The sequence below is a fragment of the Microcebus murinus genome, chromosome X, assembly GCF_040939455.1.
Source record: "Microcebus murinus isolate Inina chromosome X, M.murinus_Inina_mat1.0, whole genome shotgun sequence".
NCBI lineage: Eukaryota > Metazoa > Chordata > Mammalia > Primates > Cheirogaleidae > Microcebus > Microcebus murinus.
The window spans coordinates 41,793,580-41,812,842 of NC_134136.1; the positions used below are offsets into that span (position 1 = coordinate 41,793,580).

Genomic DNA, 19,263 nt, shown 5'->3' on the forward strand with positions numbered 1-19,263 from the left:
TAAGTGGAATAGGTTCTGGTCATATAAATATCATTGCAGAATGCATGTGTGTGAACTCTATGAGGTGTAGCAGCCTCTATTTCAGAGTACTCATAAGCTGTACAATTGATTTATATAATCATGTAGAATAAACTCAGGTAATTTTGAACTTAAGAGTAATCTTTTTTGTTTCACTTAAAAGCTAGCTCCCCTGCCTTTTTATATTTTGGGGGAAAAATACCTAAAAACCTCAGCCTACAAAGACTTTCAAAAATGCCAAAGATTTTCAAGGAAATTCATATTATATATTTCAAAAATTATGTGTTAATATTATCCACCAGAATAAGAAATTTTATTTTTCCCCTTTGGGAAGATTTCACTCATGACCCTCTAACCTGGGAATCAGAGTCCTAGACTCTATTTCTACTTGTACTATTAAACTCAACCTTGAAACTGAGATTGGTTAAGTTTCTGTGCATTAGTTTCTCCACTTGTAAACAATTTCTTATAAAAATTGTTTAAACACCAACCAAAATTTACCATATGTATTCATTGTCTTACAGAAACAATCATTTCTTAATTTAAATTAAAAAACTTTCCAAACTAAAAAACTGTAGTTTGGAAAGTAACTGAAAATACACTTTTGAGAAACAAACATGTTTTCCTCACAAAATATATTGTAATCTGATTTTCCCATCTTGTTATTTGTGGGGAAAATTGGAGATAATCTGTATTGTCTTGTGCCGTTTTATAACATGACATTCTCAGGGAAAAGACCACTTTCAATGGCAATACTTCCTCAAATAATTCAAGATGAGTGTGAGGACCCATCTTATACATGAATAAGTCTACTACTTTAAAGAATCAATCTACTATACTTAGAATAGAAACCTCCTATAAAGTTGTCATTTGAGATTGATAATTAACCATAGATGTTTTATTCTCTCACTTTAGTACCAAAGGCAAATAAATGCCATATAGTTCTTAGAAATCTCACCTCTACTGTTTTATTTCCTTTGGGGATAACCACTTGAATCAGGCAAATACACTGAAGGTAAAGGTATTTCTTTTCCTAGCTTTTAATTTGTCTGACCATTTTAATCTTGCACATAGTAGGGCAGCCCCTTTGGGCAAGGATTTACTCTGGGAAGCCCCAGCCATCTCCTTTAAGCACATTCTTCCCCCCTTTGGAATACCTTTTTACAATTTTAAAGTATACTAATTGTGACAACAGGCAGTATCTACAGATTGCTTTACCAGCATGAATCTTATTATCCTGGCTTAAAATCTGAGACTGTGAAGTTATTCTACAGGAAGCTAAATGTTACTTTGTAGAGATAGCCTTATAGATTCATATATATATATATAAAATGTACTGGGAAGTGTCTTTAAAATTGCTGTAACAAGCAAAACTATTTGGTTGCTATGTTTATTTTTCTGTGTTTACACATTAAATTCTTACAAAACTGAAAAAAAATTGTCTATCAAGCAATGAATGGATAAACAAAATATGGTACATTCATACAAATATTATTCATACATAAGAAGGAATGATGCAGTGATACATGCTACATGAGTGAACCTGAAAAAAACAGTGTACTAAGTAAAAGAAGCCAGTCACAAATGACAACATATTGCATGTTTCCATTTATAGGAAATGTCCAGAATGCATAAATATAGATAGAAAAAATACTAGTTGTTTTCTAGGAAGGAGGATGGAGGAAATGAAGGGTGATGGCTAAGGGGTATAAGGTTTCTTTTGGGGTGATAAAAAGATTCTAGAATTGATTGTAGTGATGGTTGCACAACTCTGAATATACCACAAAAAACCACTGAACTGTACATTTTAAATGGGTGAATTATATGGTATGTGGATTATAGCTCAGTAAAGTCACTTTTTTAAAAAAAGGAGAGCTTTTCACAAGATGGCGCCAAAGGCAAAGAAGGAAGCTCCTGCCCCTCTCAAAGCCGAAGCCAAAGCAAAGGCTTTGAAGGCCAAGAAGGCAGTGCTAATAGGCGTCCACAGCCACACACACACACAAAAAAAGATCCGTACATCACCCACCTTATGGCGGCCAAAGACACTGCGGCTCCTCCGGAGGCAGCCGGATATCCTTGGAAGAGTGCCCCCAGAAGAAACAAGCTTGACCATTATGCCATCATCAAGTTCCCCTTGACCACTGAGTCTGCCATGAAGAAGATAGAAGACAACAACACACTTGTGTTCATTGTGGATGTCAAAGCCAATAAGCACCAGATCGAACATGCTGTGAAGAAGCTCTATGACATTGATGTGGCCAAGGTCAACAACCTGATCAGGCCTGATGGAGAGAAGAAGGCATTATGTTCACCTCGCTCCTGATTATGATGCTTTGGACGTTGCCAACAAAATTGGGATCATCTAAACCGAGTCCAGCTGGCTAATTCTAAATATATATATCTTCACACAATAAATAAATAAATAAATAAATAAATAAATAAATAAATAAATAAATGGAGAAATAAAAACATTATCCAAGGACAGGGTGAATAAACAAATAAACAAAATGAATAGAAGCAAGAAAAAAATGCTGAGTGCTATGTATAATAGGATGCCTTAAAATCATTCAAGTCTTTCTGATCTCTATGATACACAGATTATTGAAGACTTTAAATGTATTTACATGCTCTAAAAATTTAGATATAATTTTTAAGGTATACAGCTATAGGATTAATAATGCATTTCTTTTCTAATATCTATAATATTTGTTTTGTTTGTCCTCATTTTTGCTTGGATCTATGCATCTTCTTCACAGCTTCAATACTTTTGCCTTTATATCTTCATAGTTAGCACACAACTTAGCAGAGATAACTATTATAATGTTTCGAGAAATTGTTTTACATTAATTATTTTAGAAGTGCTAGAGCTATTACTTTTTAAAACAATTACTTTATCGTTAGTGTCATCAAGGGCATCCCAGACAAAAATTGTAGCTAATGTTTAGAATGAGAGTCTCAGGCATGCAGCATGAATGTCAGTCAGGTCACAAAATATTTGTTGGTACTACTGCTGCAAGCATGTTACCATTATTTACTAAATTCTGATGAAATTTTGAATAAGCCACTCAACTTCTCATTCCTTTTATCCAAGACAATAATGGAACCCTTCAAAAATATCTATGAAGTGTTTAATAATAAGTTTAATTCTGATTAAAGAGTTTCAACAGTTTTAGTTCTGGTTAAATAATTCTGATTGATAATTCTGATTTAAAAGTTTAATTCTGATCACTCAATAACCATATGCTACTTTGATTTCTTTTTCAGATCAATCTTAAACTACCCCTACTTTTCCATCTATATATCCTCTTTTAATTTGGATAAAATTTCACATTTTCATTCTTCTACCCACATATGAAAAATAATAGGCATAATAGGCACACATATTACAGCTACTTGTAAAACTCATTTTAATTGGCTCTGTGCACCTAGTGAGATGACAGTGCACAGGGTTTCTTTTAAACCAATGCCTTTTTGACACATACACAAACATTTGTTGAACTACAACAATGCAAAATGCAAACCAGCTCTCTTATTAGGAGTAAAATGCCATATTTTATGTCACACTAACAACCAATTTGGGTGGTGAGAAGTCACTTCAGAATTTTAACTTATTTTGATTCACTATCACAACATTTTGTCTAAATTCACTCTGTGCTCCTATGACATATTTCTTTGTCTGAGATATCAAATCCTGAAGGGAGAAATAATCTAACAGGCAGTTAGGGCATGAAAAGTCATTAAATTGCATGAAAGTATCCACAAAGTGTCAGTAAAAATCAAATATGTATCTGGGAATCCTTGACAGAAAGAGGAATAGGTAGGGACTGAGGTAAGTTTGGGGGTGTGGTAAAGAAAAGCCGATTTAAGTTCTAAGCTAGAAACTGGGGAATGGAGGAGAAAACTTGAAGGAATGGGATTGATATTCAGGCAGGTAGGGACCTAGATCCTTTATGAAACAACATGTGACAAAGGGCACAGGTTCTCCCTTCCCCAGAAACTCCAAAGATGAGGTCTCGTGTCCTCCCCAGAGAATGTAAATTATAAGCCCCAAAATGTTGAGGAAATTCTGAAGTATAAGATGATAGAATTCATACTGAAGTAGTCCAATAGCATTGTAAGTGTCAAGCAGTTGCAATAAAATGAGGAAAAACAGTGAAAGCAAATTATGAAGCCTTGTATTAAACTTATGAAAGAAACTTATCAAACACCAGAACCATAAAAATCAATGAGAATAAAAACAGATAAAAGGAAGTGAATATACTTTTTAAAGATTAGAAAAGAGAATAAATGACAAAGTACAGTTTACTTTTAAAGTCAATGAATTTACTAAAGAGATGGACATTCTATGGTGTCACCTAATAATATTTCTTTCAGATACTAAAATACAAAGAAAACACCAGTGACTCATTCTCATACAGCTATGTCCTTTCAACTATTTTCCAGGAGCAACAAAATATTTGTATTTGGCTCCCCAAAATCTTTTGCTCAATTGCCTTTGTTACTCCTTTTAAAGAAGGTGGCCAGAATTTCAATTGAACCTAGAGTCAAGGGCTACTATAGCTCTTACATTTACACCACTTGATTGGCAATTTTTGTACTGCTAATGATCAGTATATTTTTATACATTTACCTTGTCTCCATAAATATGCTACAAAAAGACAGAAACTATGTATTTTACCTGGTATCTTCAAAACCTTGTTATAAGGCCTTATTCAACATTTGATGATAGTGATGAGAAATAATGAAAGAGAAATTAAAACCATGATGAAATGTTATTAGTCCTATGATATAAATAGTAAATTGAACAGCCACAGGTGAGCTTCTGACCTGCCAGTGTGAAAACCTGAACCACTCTCTCAGGATATTTACATTGTCTAGACAATAATGTAGATAATAAATATCTGCATACTCTATTTTTTCTTAAACCATATTTTATGGTAGTGAATCATCCAAATAATTGCTTTAAATTTTCATTTCATTTCTCATTGCACCATATACATGAGAAAAGTTCACCCTAGACATGTATGATAAAGACTAAGCATTGTGGCCAAAAAGAAATAAGCCTCATAAAAAAATTAATGGTCAATTCCAACATAACATTTAGGGCAGTGATTTACATCTTGGCTTACTCAAAAATATCTCTCAAATGAGTATCTGATTCAGAGTTACACTTTCTAATTTGATGCTCAAAAAGAAACATAAATTTTTCCCAGAAGAACACCTTTACCTTAACTGATAAATAACAGCCATTATTTACCAATTAATGTAATAGATGTTAATGGGCAATCCGAGCTAACAAAATGTGCATTTGTGCCTCTCAATCTATGAATGGTAGGAGTAGTGAAAACTATCCACTAACCAACCTGGCTGAGGGGCCAACAAAGTTGAATTCTTGCCTTAAAACTGTTCCTCTCCATGCAGCAGAGTAAAAAATTTACATTAAATAATTATTTTTTTTTTACCTTCTTCCCAAATAAAAGCCTACATTTAGCAAAGAAATATAAATCTTAAAGGTGGGCGATCATCCTTAGATTATGTTTTTCTCTTCTATAATTTCCATGGAAACAGTGGATGTCATTAAACCAATCTAATGCTTCTTTGGCACCTTGAACTTCCTAATTTTGTACATATTTTTTCCATAGGCCATTCAGCTAAAGTGCATTTATGATATAATTGAACACCATTAATTTTGTCCTATTCATCAAATAGCATCCAATATTCAAGCTTATATTTTTAGAGAGAATCCACCTTCTACTAAGCTAAAGTTGTATCTTGCTTGAGTGAAGTTCATTGTGACTGAATCGATTTGCTTACAGTTATTCTAGAAAGCAAGCAGTGTCAAAAGAGTGACTTTTGACATATTTGAAAAAAGTTCTCACTGTAATGCATACTACTCATTCAACCTATGGTATATTCTATAGATAGTTTAAGTTTTTATTGTTGACTAAGTTCTGATATTCAAAACTTTCAACTTTGCATTCAATTAAAAAATGAAAACATTTAAAATCAAGTTATTTGTTTTCACATAAATCCTCATTGTTCATAAAAATAAAAATTGATTAAGATATTAAAAATCAAAGCCCAGGATAAAAAGAATTCATTTATTCTATATTACATCCTTGATTTATATCCCTAGATAATAGGGATATAACAAACAAAAATCCTCTTGTTCTAATATTGCTGGAAAATAGACCCTGTACATTGTCTATTCAACTGCAGTAACAAACTTCTAACATAAACAAGTGAATAGAAATATGTTTTCTGGATATCCACATATTAGAAATTTTGGCCCAAATTTCAAAATAAAATTTGTTCTTTCAACTCCACAGCATTCTCTGTAACTTGAAAAAATTTTCTCAAATGCCTTCTGCTCACATTTCCCCCTTCATAAAGGGAATCTTAGTCACTTTAGCAAAGAAAGGCTTTTCTTACCACTTTTTCATGCCTCCCTACAACTTCTGATGGACAAAATCAAGAAAGGATGACTATGTCTTTACCAGATTATTTTACATCCATATCCATGTAATCAACAGTGGTTGAGAGAAATATTACACTAAGGTAATATTTTGTTGTCTTTTTTTCTCTTCTTACTTATCTATGCATTATTACAAAGCTGTTTGTTGTTAAATATATTTCAGTTTAATAAATATTCATTGAGAACCTACTAGGTACAAGGATCCACCATGGATATAAGGAAGAGTAAGATGTAGCTTTTGCCCACGTGAGATAATATTTTCAATCTAGTAAGACAAGTATGCAAATGACTACAACAAAATGATTAAATTAAGTACCAATAGAGAGATGGGGCAAAGTTCTAAAGGGGCTAAAAAAAGCAAGTTTGGTGCTTGGTGTTGGCCTCAAAAATACAGAAATTTTAACAAGAAATAAAGACAATGAAGACAGATGGACCCCCTGAGCCAAGACATGATGATAGGAAATTGAAAAGTGAGTTTAAAAACTCAAAATAGAGACTGAATATAAAAATTTGAGAATAATCTTCTGAGTGATAGGATATAAAGAAGGAGTCCAGGAATTAGTCCATTGGTATATATTTTCACCATAAATTCATTCCTCATTCAGAACCAATGATGTATGGCAAATCATGGTGGTGACTAGGGTGTGCCTAAGTTCATGAAAGGTGATGCTGGCAGAAGCATGGCAAACAATGAAGGAAAATCCACATCCAAAATATTTTTCTATGCCAATCAGGACAACTATCTGCTCACAATCCCTCTCCACCATAATATAAGGTAGCTGACAGATCCTCCAAGGTATGGAGAGGGCTCCAGATTAGTCACTGCTATCGGTCATCTGTGGATTCAACCATGATGGTAGCTAGCAATGTCTTGGAAAGGGAAAGTCTACATAGCATACTGTAGCATACATAGTCTACATAGTCTACTGAGCACATGGATAATCTCCATCCCTGCCACCAACACTATTTTTTTTTCATGAGTCATTTTAAATAATTCCTGGAGTGACTGGGGGTAGAATTTGACCAATATCCATTATATGGGTCATTTTGTCTACCTGATTATTAAAACCCTCCTCTGTAGTAAGTGCCTTTTGGTGAGAATTTCATGCAAGTCATAAATACACATTTGATACCATTCTAAGAGATTCAAATTTCTTTTCCCTAGACCTCTTGTCATTCATCCTTAAAACTTCTTCCTGTCATGTCCCTGACTATGAGCAATAGCTGTTGTCCATGAATTAGTGTAGTTCCATTCTTTAGGCCATTTTCCAGGCAAGGTAAATACTTAGAGGTCTGCTCACCTTGGAGGATTGTCCTTTCACCTCTTTCAGGGATACTGCCCAAGTGGGGTTGTAAAGTAACAATAATCCACTTCTGCTTTGTGATAGCATACTGTGTAGAACCTTTTGTAAATCAATCTTGAGGTTTTTTTCTCCTAAGCTAAATGCTCATGGTGATCTCCTCATAAGACTACAGAAATACATTGAAGGACAAGTGGCAGCCAAGAGGAGTAAGTGCTGTTGGAATGTAAGGAACGTATTCTTGCAAATTATTTGTGATGTAAAGACCTATTTGAACATGATCCTACACATTCCACTTCCATTTGATGATGGAGGTCCGCAGCACATACCTAATTTCATGGATTGGTGGATCACATATCATCTTTTTTCATGACATGAAGCTCCATGTGCATAGTTACATGGTTACATAGTGGTGTCCCATAGTTAGGCATTCTATCTCTATCAAAGCATGGATGTTGTAATGGAAATTGTTGGAGTATCTTAAACGAAGTTTCCTTTTAAGTCATATTAGCAAACCAGTAATATACAATAGAGCATTTCTAACTCCCCATTATTTAAACATTTTTCCTATAAAATTATTATAAATTAAAAGTGTAAATAGAATATTTCCTTAAGATGACAGTAAATATTAAATAATACCACTACAAAATCCCCACGTCCACAGGAACACATTGGGTTTTATCTAATGCACTAAACTGCATAATTGCTTTCATAGATAAAGCAAAGTTAAAGAAGGATGTAGTCTGAAATAGAAACACTAGTATTGTCTCAGCTTTGCAGGGAGTGTCCTATCCTGAGTAGTAGTCTCCTAGAATAAATTTAATTCACCACAATGGCTGTCACTAGTTATTACTCAGAGCTTGCTTGGCAAGTAATATATGTATACTTCTGGATGGATGTGTGATTTTTCTAAGACACTTTCAATTTATATTTGTCCAACACGAAATGCTAAAAAAGACTCTCTGATGTGATAAGAGAGTAAGATGTATATACGGCAAAAGTTTACATGAAAATAGCTGGTTTTGAGGATTAGGTAACTCAGGAGGAATTGCTGGTTTCTCTTATAGCCTTTTCCATATTTTACATTCACATGTAGCTCAGTGATTTTCTAAATGATTCTGGTTTTGAAAGCCAATCTTGGGCCCAGTATTTTCCAAATCTTCTTTAACATATGGAAGCAGGAGAGGAAGAAGTGAAAATTTAGAGTTGTAACACTACTACGAGAAACCAGCCTCAACCCAAATTTTTCAAAAAGTTATTCTATGTACTTTTTTGCCCTTATCTGTGAAATGAATTATTGATGTGTGGGAGGATAAAAATCTTCAGCAATAGTCATTCTGGTATCCAGACTGCAAGACATGGCTATTTGGGCAGCCCCTGAATTTTCTCTTAATTTATACCAACTTCCTTGCAAAGCATGCCACATTATGAAAACCCAGTGGGTGTAAATCTGTTGTGAGGGTAGGAAAACTCCCACTGGCACAATGGATGTTTGCTTTCAAATAGAAAATTGATTGAGAAAAAAAAACCTCCTTTTTTGAGCTACTTTGCATCAAGGACACTAGGTGATGCAGAACCAAAAATTGTATATTCACTGGCTGTGTCGGTACAAATGAAAGTGTCAAACTTATCTTTTGGCAATGTAAATTTACTCTACAGGCAAATAAACTGCAATAATATCAATAGGCCTCATATAAACTGAAGAAAATTGCCTTCCTAGAGTCATATATGCCAAGCCTAATTCAGAACTTGGCACATTGCCTCAGAATTGTTTTTGTCTAGGTGTCCTTCACTCACAAAGTTTAGCTGTAGGTACACATACAGCTATTACTCAGTATGGTGATGTAACAGAATTATGATTTATGGATCAAGTCAAGTAACTTAATTTTACTGGAATGCTAAGAAAATAGGGTGCTCTGAATTAATTTCTGATTAATAGACAACTGAATAAAACATATTTCATGTAGACCTTATAGCTGTAAACCTTTCTAAAATATGCTGGTTTGCATTCCCACCTAGCAGGCACATACTGGAGGGTCTTGCAGAACTTTCTGACTTCTGTCAATTATTTATTAATTTTGCCAGTCACCCCCTTTACACTAGGATTCTCTTCTAGGAACACAATACATATTAATTTAATTGGTTTTCACAAGGACTTTATAAGGTATGCCATACCATAAACTACATTTTACAGTTGAGGACACTCTGAGGCTGGAAAAGGTTGAACTCTGGACACCTTAAATGCAGAGCCCACATTCTTAAGTACTATGTCACACAACCTCTCAAAAGCATCCTACACAATCACTTAGCTGTCAAATACTGCATATCTTTGTTTATTTCTCCCTTGGTTTCCAGAAGCAGTTTTTAAGTCATAATCAATCCCATGCTGTCCTTTAAAATGCCATTGCTTCTTATCACCCAATTCCTAGACATTGTCACGTGTTGCCAGAACAAATAGAGAGTATGCAAATTGGCTGATCCATCTGTCTTCACTTTTCACCTCTAGTTCATCATATACAATGCACCTCTCTGCATCTACTGGAACTAATACCCATATTTCAGGTTGTACCTTAAGGTTCCTCTGAGGTCAATAAAGGATCTCAACCTACACCTACTGTCTCATTACTACACCAAACATTTGGAAACCATTCAGTGTAAGATCTAGCTTTCTGCTTTGGCTTTGTAGTTAAAAGCTGAACTTGGAATAGATGGTAGAGTTCTGTGGTTGCACAAGGTTTAGATAATATTCAATTCAATATTAATTGACTCTGAAATATTCAGCAAAATGTTTCCCTTTGCTTAAATTCCTTCTTCTGAAAGAGAAGAACAGAAAATTGAGGTTAATTTACAATTAAGTTATATTCAGTCTTGTCAAAAGGATTACTACCTTAGCTATTCAGAGCACACTTCTCTAAAATTATTAGATTTTACTGCATAAAAATTATTTAATATTAGGAATTATTTGTGTTTAACAGTGGGCTTTAAAAGTTGAACTGGACCATTTAAACATTTGAAATTTTTAGCAGTATATTCTCAAGTTCTATGAAAAAATATCCATTACCTAGATGCAGTAGAATCTAGAAATGTGTACACTTTCAGATTTGGGAATGACCATATTTCAATGTATGTGTTTGGCAGAGGGCTGAAGAATTCAGAGAAAAGGTAAAAGGTGGAGTGATTGAAAAAACAAAATATAAACATTTATTTCCAATCTGTGCACCTAGAAAGATTATGAGTTTTTTGGCTTGTGTATGTAGTCATAATTAGCTAGTCTTCATCAAATTATTAATGTAAGCAAGATAGCCACAACTGTATAAGACAATATGAAAATAAGGACCACATTTGTTGTCACACGGGAATTTAGCAGAACATGTTTTGATCTTGCAAATAGTTAAAGTAAACCTTATAAACACTTTGGTGAAAGATTTTCATCAGAAATTTTAACTAACACCAAATGTATATAGTTAATAAACCTGAATTATTTGATATGAGGTTATCATAGAAACACTGACAGAAGATTGAAATGTCACAAAAAGTACCACCATTATCTAATGAGGTCTTCGTACCTAGTGACAAAAGAGGTAATAATTAAAGTAACACATTCTCAAAATTATCTGTCACTCCCACAGGTTCAATTTTCCCATGTAGTATAAAATGCCTGTGATAAACAGATTTGTCGATTTGTCACATGTCAATTAAAGAAACAGAAAGATAAAAGTCCTCCAATAATGTACTGGGAAAAAAATACCATGTTTTGATATTTTAGCATTACCACAGTTCACATTTCATTGCAGAGCTTCCAGGAAAATAATGAAAAGTGCTGTGTGAAAAACCTGGTCTTTAAATTCAATTTCCCACTGATGTGTTAATGAACTTGAAAAAAATCAAAGTATAATATGAAAGTCACAAGGAAAATTACAAATAGGGCAAGCCATTTTTAATAACATACTTCAATAAAAAGCAGACATTACTATTATAATATTTGCATTACTGAAATTTTTACAAAGTTATTTTCAATTAACAGTGCCTTCTCTGTCCACTATATTCTTAGAATTTAGAAAAGTTTACCCAGAGTCTAAATAGAGCTTAAAAAACCAATATAAACAGGCTTTTCTTGGATGAATAGAAATCTCATGCAGATTTTCCTTGCTTTGAGTAATAAATAGTCAAGTAAAAGTGCAGAAGTTTTTCTTTTTTTATTTTTCACTTTAAAAAAGCAAGAGAAACCATACAATTAGTTGTTTTGTAAAGCAAATAATCAAACATTGGGCTATTTTATTTTTCTAATCAGTCCAAATTTTCATACAAAACAATATCCCTGTTAACAAGTAGGAAGTGCTTTATAGATAGAATTTTACCAGAAACTTTATTGTTAAAATTAAAATAATATAGAAAATACAGAGATTCATAGCATACTTCATATGCTCTATGCAAACATAGGCATTACTTTTTAAAAATTAATTATTCAATTAAGAACATATTTCTGCTTAACAACTAAACTGCTTCATGAGAATTTTTTCAATCTAAGAGGCAATTTTTCTCTTTATTCTTAATTAAGAAAGTAAAATTCTCCTGATAATGCTTCTTTATGTGGCAGCTATTTATTAGTTGTTATTGGATGTTTAAATTCTTCTCTGCTTATCTTAAACTTCTTTACTTCTTTCCTCCTTTACAGGTTATTGATACCATAATGGGAAAGTTTTTACAAGGTGCCAACTCAGCAGGAAAACTTCAAAAGTATTTTAATATATGTTGAACATTGGTAAAGTGGGGAGGGGAGGTTTATCTAAAAAGGGTATGGAGTTTTAAAGTGAGCTTATGAAGCAGATTAAAACAGTCAGAACTTGAAACAGTGGAAATTAATTAGTTTCAGATTTAAGAAAAAATTCTGTAAGAAAGTGTGAAAGAACTTTAAATAGGAACTGAGTGAAAGTGACCTACATTTCCATACATAAATCAAGTTGCATTCAGATATTTCTTCTGAAAAATTCATATAATTAGCAAATATTAATCTAGCTTTAGGCTTTGGTCACATATATAAAATATGATAAGTTGCAACAGTCCCACCACAAGATAGACCACATCTGCAGTATGATATGCAATTCTTGGCACCACATTTTAAAAGTAAATCTTTTCAGAGCCAGGCAATCAATATTGTGAGATAGCTGGAAACCCCACTATGTGTAGGCTGAAGAAACGAAACTTAGAGGACAATTGATATTCATTTTCAAATAACTCGACTACCATATAGGAGAAGGAATACTTACTCTGTGAAGCTCCAGAGGATGAATTTGAGAGAAATGTTAACTCAATGTGAGGAAACATTCTAATAATATCAAAAGTATAAACTAAGGAACAGGCTGCCTCCTGAGGTAGCCAGTAACTCAACACTGACCATGATCTAGCAGGGACTAAAAGACGATGCATCAGAGTTGCAATGATTCAATAAAATTAACAATACTTTTCTGTTGTTTTAAATAAGGAAAATTCATAGAAATATCTGAAGGTTTGCTACAAAAGGCCCAAATGATCTCTTATGGTTTATTAACCTATAGAAATTTTGAAACCCCTTCTCACTATGAAAGTAAAAATGCATTGTATGAGGTAGATTCTGGGAAGACGGTGGCATAGGAAGCAGCAGAAATCTCTTTCCACCTAGAAAAGCACACTGGCAGAATCTCATTCAATTATTTTGAAAGTGGAGTCTATTGAAGAATTGCAACTTCCAGGGGTACAATTGCAACATCAAAGAATTGCAGCATCCAAGGATTGGATGGCAAATTGTGGGTAATTTTAGTCAACTACAGCTCTTAGCCCAGTAGTGTAGCTACCCATTCCTCCACCTCCAACCCCATGACATGTAGCTGTGCTCATGTCCTTAAAGCAGCCTGCACACAGGGACTTGAAAATATCAACATTTGATTGATTTCTGGGGTGGGATTTATAAAACAATTGAAAATTTAGGATGAAAGTCAGAGAAAGCAGGATAGCATGATGCCATGTATGACTCATCTTTCTCTCTTAGGCAATTGAGTAGGTGGAAAAGCATCAGCTCAAAATGAACAACTAATTTGGGAGTATTATAAATGATTTTGCTTTTGAAAGGCCTTTTGAGGTTTTGAGGTGCCTGTAAGATGTGCATGTATTTTAGTAGAAGTGTCCAGTAGGAAGTTGCGATTATAGATCTGGAGTTTAACCCTTTGTACTAGCTTGCTTTTTTCTAGATTCCTTTATTCTACTTGGGATTTAATTTTTTAAAAACCCCAGATTTTACAAAGTGTGGCAGTAAAATAAAAAACTGGAGTTTCTTTTCATACAAATTTATTTACTTGGATTTTTTATATTTCAAATTATTGATACATTCAAAGAGTAATTTTAATCTCTATAATTTTTGCTAACCTCGTGGAGTCACACTTGACATCTGAGTGCAAAGGGTTAACATTCCTTCCTCAAAGTGGCTTCTTAATTACCCAGTGTTGGTATATTCAAATAGTTGTATAAGTTAATGCATTTGCTGTCCTGCAATACATTTTCCACTTCTGATGGTGACATACTGCAATTAAGCAAATTATCTATTATAATAAAATGTGCATAGAATTATAGTGCTGAAAGAAACTTTAGAAATTATTATACTCTTCTTTTTGTTTTGAATTGAAAATTGCACCTAATGCATTCCCAGAAACACCACTGACTTCTTTAAAATCTCTGGCATAGATGACTTACAGCTCCCTTGATAACATGTTCTAGCATCTCCCTAAGCTGATAGGAAGATTTGGCTAACTCCAGCCTATATCCTTCATGCTATGACCATAGTTCCTTCTTTCTGGTCTTATCCTAGCAGAAATTGAAAACAGCTGTTTAACGTTTAATGCTAAAAACAAAATTAGCAAATTAAAAAATTGTTGAATATACACTTTAGATTTTAACTGAATTACAAGCCTGGAAATATTTATGAATTTAAGGCAGGAAAATATAAACTAGATTCATCATAATATTTTTCCAACTGCATGTAAGTGTGATAAAAACAGTTTTCAGAATTTTCAACATTAAAGGCTCAAAGCACTGTCATTGATATGATATTCTGTAAATCCTGAAGTGATTAAATATTTTTGGACAAACTATCTGAAAGTATTTTTCATTTGCACAGATCTCCTGTGAAATGAATGATTGTACAAAATGAAAATAAATCACTATTTGCATTCCTTGTTGCAAATCAGCCACTCACAATCTTCAGAACCTCCAGTGTTGCATTCAACTATAAAATTCATTTACACTGGAGGCTTATGTGTATTTAAAATGAAATATAAATAATCTTAATTATTTTTATACAATTCCAAAGGGTAAATATAATAAATTTTTGCAATCCTAAAAGCTTTCTCTACTTGTACTTGCTCATCCTAACATCCACTGATTTCAGAAATGTATAATAAAGGAAAATAGAAATGAAAGAGAAAATGATTTCTTTCTTTCTTTCTTTCTTTCTTTCTTTCTTTCTTTCTTTCTTTCTTTCTTTCTTTCTTTCTTTCTTTTTTGAATCAGGGTCTCATTCTGTTGCACAGGCTGGTGGTGTGATTGCAGCTCACCTCAACCTCGAACTCCTGGGCTCAAACAATCCTCCTGCCTCAACCTTCCAAGTAGCTAGAACTATAGACATGAGCCACCACACCAAGCAGAAAATGATTTCTTGACTTTAATATCATTTAGTTCCTCTCAGTAGCTCTGACTAATTGAGTTTGAATAAAAATATTCTGCATCTTCTGAACCTATCTAGCAGTGTCTTTTCCTAAGAAAGTACAGCTGTCTGATCATTGTTCACTAAAGTTGGCCACTTCCAGCCTCTTATCTACTTCAAAAGTCCAAAAAGAATGTACAGGGGGACATAAATCTTATGGATGACCTATTTCCAAAGTAGCAGTTGTGTTTATTTTCAAATTGAAATGATTTTTAGTATGTTGCAAGTAATCTGAACTGTCATGTAGATAGTGAATAAAAGAAAAATGTTTCTCTTGAAATTGCCCTATGAAACAAAAGTGCACATCGAAGACAAATACATACGGGCTGTCCCCGGGTTATGGACCACCCAACTTATAACATTCTGTACTTACGAATGAGTTCTAAAGGCTCTCCGTAAGAATAATTATAATTAAATTAATAATTCAGGAACTAGTTTCTTTTGTGCATGTAAACAAACCCACATGGCACAAGCGGTTCGTTGGCACTCTATCTTTACGCTAGAGGATAGTCATTTATACCATCACTATGCACAGCATCACATTCATCTTAACTTTTTAATTTGATTTTGTGAGTCTGTGTTTACCCTATGACCATGCCTCCAAAGCAAAAGTCCACTGCAACTTCAGGTGAGCCTGCAGTGAAGAAAAAGGAGATCACAATGGAAATGAAAGTAGAAATAATTAAGTATCCGGAGAAAGGCCAAACACCATCATTCACTGGGAATGTGTTAGGCCTCAGTCGCTCTACTATCGGAACAATTATAAAGTGAGAATAATGGATCATGTGAAAGGCAGTGCTCCAACGAAAGCATCAATTATTACTAAGCAGCATAGTGGATTAATTATTGATATGGAAAGTTTATTATTGATTTGGTTAGAAGATCAAAATAAGCATAGCATTCCTATAAGCCTACGTTGATTCAATATTAGGTGAGTGTTAACCTTTAATATTCTGTTTTGAAATTTCTCTATCTCCTATCTAAACTTTCTGTATGAGTTTGTTTTTGTGTTTTGTTTGTTTGAAATAAAAGAAATAGCACAATAGTTACCGTAAATTATTATTACATTACAGGAATATGACTATTAATATTATTATTACAGTATTACACTGTATTATTATTACCACAGATGAGCCATTATAATAATATTATTATTATTACCATATATGCGCTGTTCATCAGGGTTTTGATTAATATACAAATCCAACCTAAAGACATTCTCAGGAACATATCTTGTCCATAATCCAGGGACTGCCTGTATACCACCAATAGAAAAATATTATATGGATGAACTTATTTGCTATATAAACTTATTTCATAAGTGTGTGAGGTGTGGGGAGTAGAGGAGAGCCATAAATGACCAAAGACATTCCATGTTGGTGTTTTTTCTTAAGTAAAATCTAGCTGAGTTACAATTGATCAAGTTCTAATTGTTAGTATCCATAAAATTACATAAAACAAAAGGGCCATCAGCTTCATTTTACTTCCCTGTCATCATTTGGAATGCAAGGGAACTGCAGAGGAAAGAAGAAATAGGAGGAAATGGTGAACTATAGTGAGTCACATTTTTATTAACTAAGAGTGAATTAACATCGCTCCAAGTGGTGTCCAGACCTCTTATTACTTACCTTCTTCTTCCTACATTTAATCTGAGGCTACAGAAAAAAAATGCAGAACACACATAAATAACCTTCAAATGATAATGTAGAAGTAGAGGCCATAAAGTTTAAGAAAGTCAACAGTGAAAGGAATGATAAAGGGAGGATCACATCAACAGAAGCCATTTCAAATTTAAATTGCAATTTCCACTTCCTGAAATCAATCTCAAATTAGGATGATATGAACAGTCCTACACTTTCTAAATTGAAAATATAGCAAAAGTATCGAAGTTTTCTATCCCTTCTTAGAGGTGATTAAAAATGACTGGCACTGTCTACGTAAATATGAAAATGTAGCTTTATCTTCCATTAAGTTACCAGAGTGAGTCATTTGAAGTTTTTTTACATCTAACTTAAAATTGATTCACCATCAAATTTGGTCAGATTTTCACTTCTGCCCCCATTACTAGATGGAGAGTTTGTCATAGGAGATATCAGGAATACCAAGTTTTTAGAGCCTTTGGTTGGGAAAACTTCCATATACATGTTCTGTAATTATTGTCTGGTAAATATTCCATACCTGAGAATTTTTGCTAAGTCTTACAGATCTTACTCACATTTAGAAAAATAAGAAACTTAATGAATTTCAAATTCTTCTAAGAAAGGCCTTGAGTAAATTCTGTCTTCCCAGTATGACAGAATTTATTAGCCTCTTTGTGTAGAAATATAATGTTAATGAAAGTTTAGGTTGTCATCTGGGTTGACTGCAATGTATTAAAATTACTTTTCTCCCATAACATCCAATATTAAATTTTGGAAAATCACTTGTATGTTTCATGTACCAGTGATTAGAACACAAATGAGACATTGCTACTGTGACTCATGTAGTGTTGATTTCAAAAGACAGAGGATCTACAACACTATAACTTGCTGTAGATGAAGAATAAATAAGCCACTTACATCAAGTAATGAACTCTGCTCATGAGAAAACTGTCAAGTCTAACAGCCCTAACTTAAAAGTTAAATCCTCTTTCAAAAAGAAAAAAAAATTGAAAAATGTATAAGTAGGCGGAAATTAAAAAACACTTAAACTATCATTGGATCAAAGAAGGCATCAAAAGGAAAATTAGAAAATACTTCCAGATAAACAAAAATACAACATATCAAAACTTGTGGGATGCACAACACAAATAAATGATAAATGCTTGAGGTGATAGATACCCCAATTACCCTGATTTGATAATTCCACATTATATACCTGTATCAAACATCATATGTACTTCATAAATACAAGTATCATGCATCCATAATAATTAAAAATAAAAAAATAAATTTAAAAAGGGTCAAATATGCATAGTTAGCACAGCACATTGGGATGACACGTACTGTAGATAGCCAAATTTATTTGAATCCCAAATTTCAGATAATATAAAGATTCAGCAAACCTCCTTTCCAGAATAAAAACAATAAATTTTCAAGATTCGAACAAAATAAAAGACTGTGTTATTCATCCATAGGCTACTCATGAAAAATAAATGTATTTACTGCAATAAAAATAAAACCTATGGGATACAGCAAAAACAGTATTAAGAGGGAAGTTTATAGTGCTAAATGACTACAATAAAAAAGAAGAAATATCTCAAATAAACAACTTAACTTTATACCTCAAGGAACTAGAAAAGGTACAAATTAAACTCAAAGTTAAAAGGAAGGAAATAACAAAGATTAAAACAGATAAATGAAATAGGTAATAGAAAATCAAATTTAAAAACAACAAAATTAAGAGTTGTATTTTTGAAAAGATAAACATTGACAAACCCTTAGCTAAACTTACTAAAAGATAAAGAGATCTTAAATAACTAAAGTCAGATATGAAAAAGGAAACATTACAACTGATGCCACAGAAATAAAAAAAATCATAAGAAACCATTATGAACAATTACGCACCAAGAAATCAGAAAACTTCTAAGAAATGGATAAATTTCTAGAAACAGCCAACCTACCAAAACTGAATCATGAAGAAATAAAAACATTTTAACAGATTAATAAAAAATAAAGAGACAGAATCAGAACAAAAGCCTCCCAACAAACAAATGTCCAGCACCTGATGGCTTCACTGGTGAATTCTATCAAACATTT

The 19,263-nt window shown here is 33.1% G+C and overlaps 1 pseudogene; it reads left to right on the plus strand.

The window, feature by feature from the left end:
* The first annotated feature begins 1,898 nt into the window (after window positions 1–1,898).
* On the plus strand, window positions 1,899–2,384 carry LOC105863817 (large ribosomal subunit protein uL23 pseudogene; annotated as a pseudogene).
* The last annotated feature ends 16,879 nt before the right edge of the window (window positions 2,385–19,263 follow it).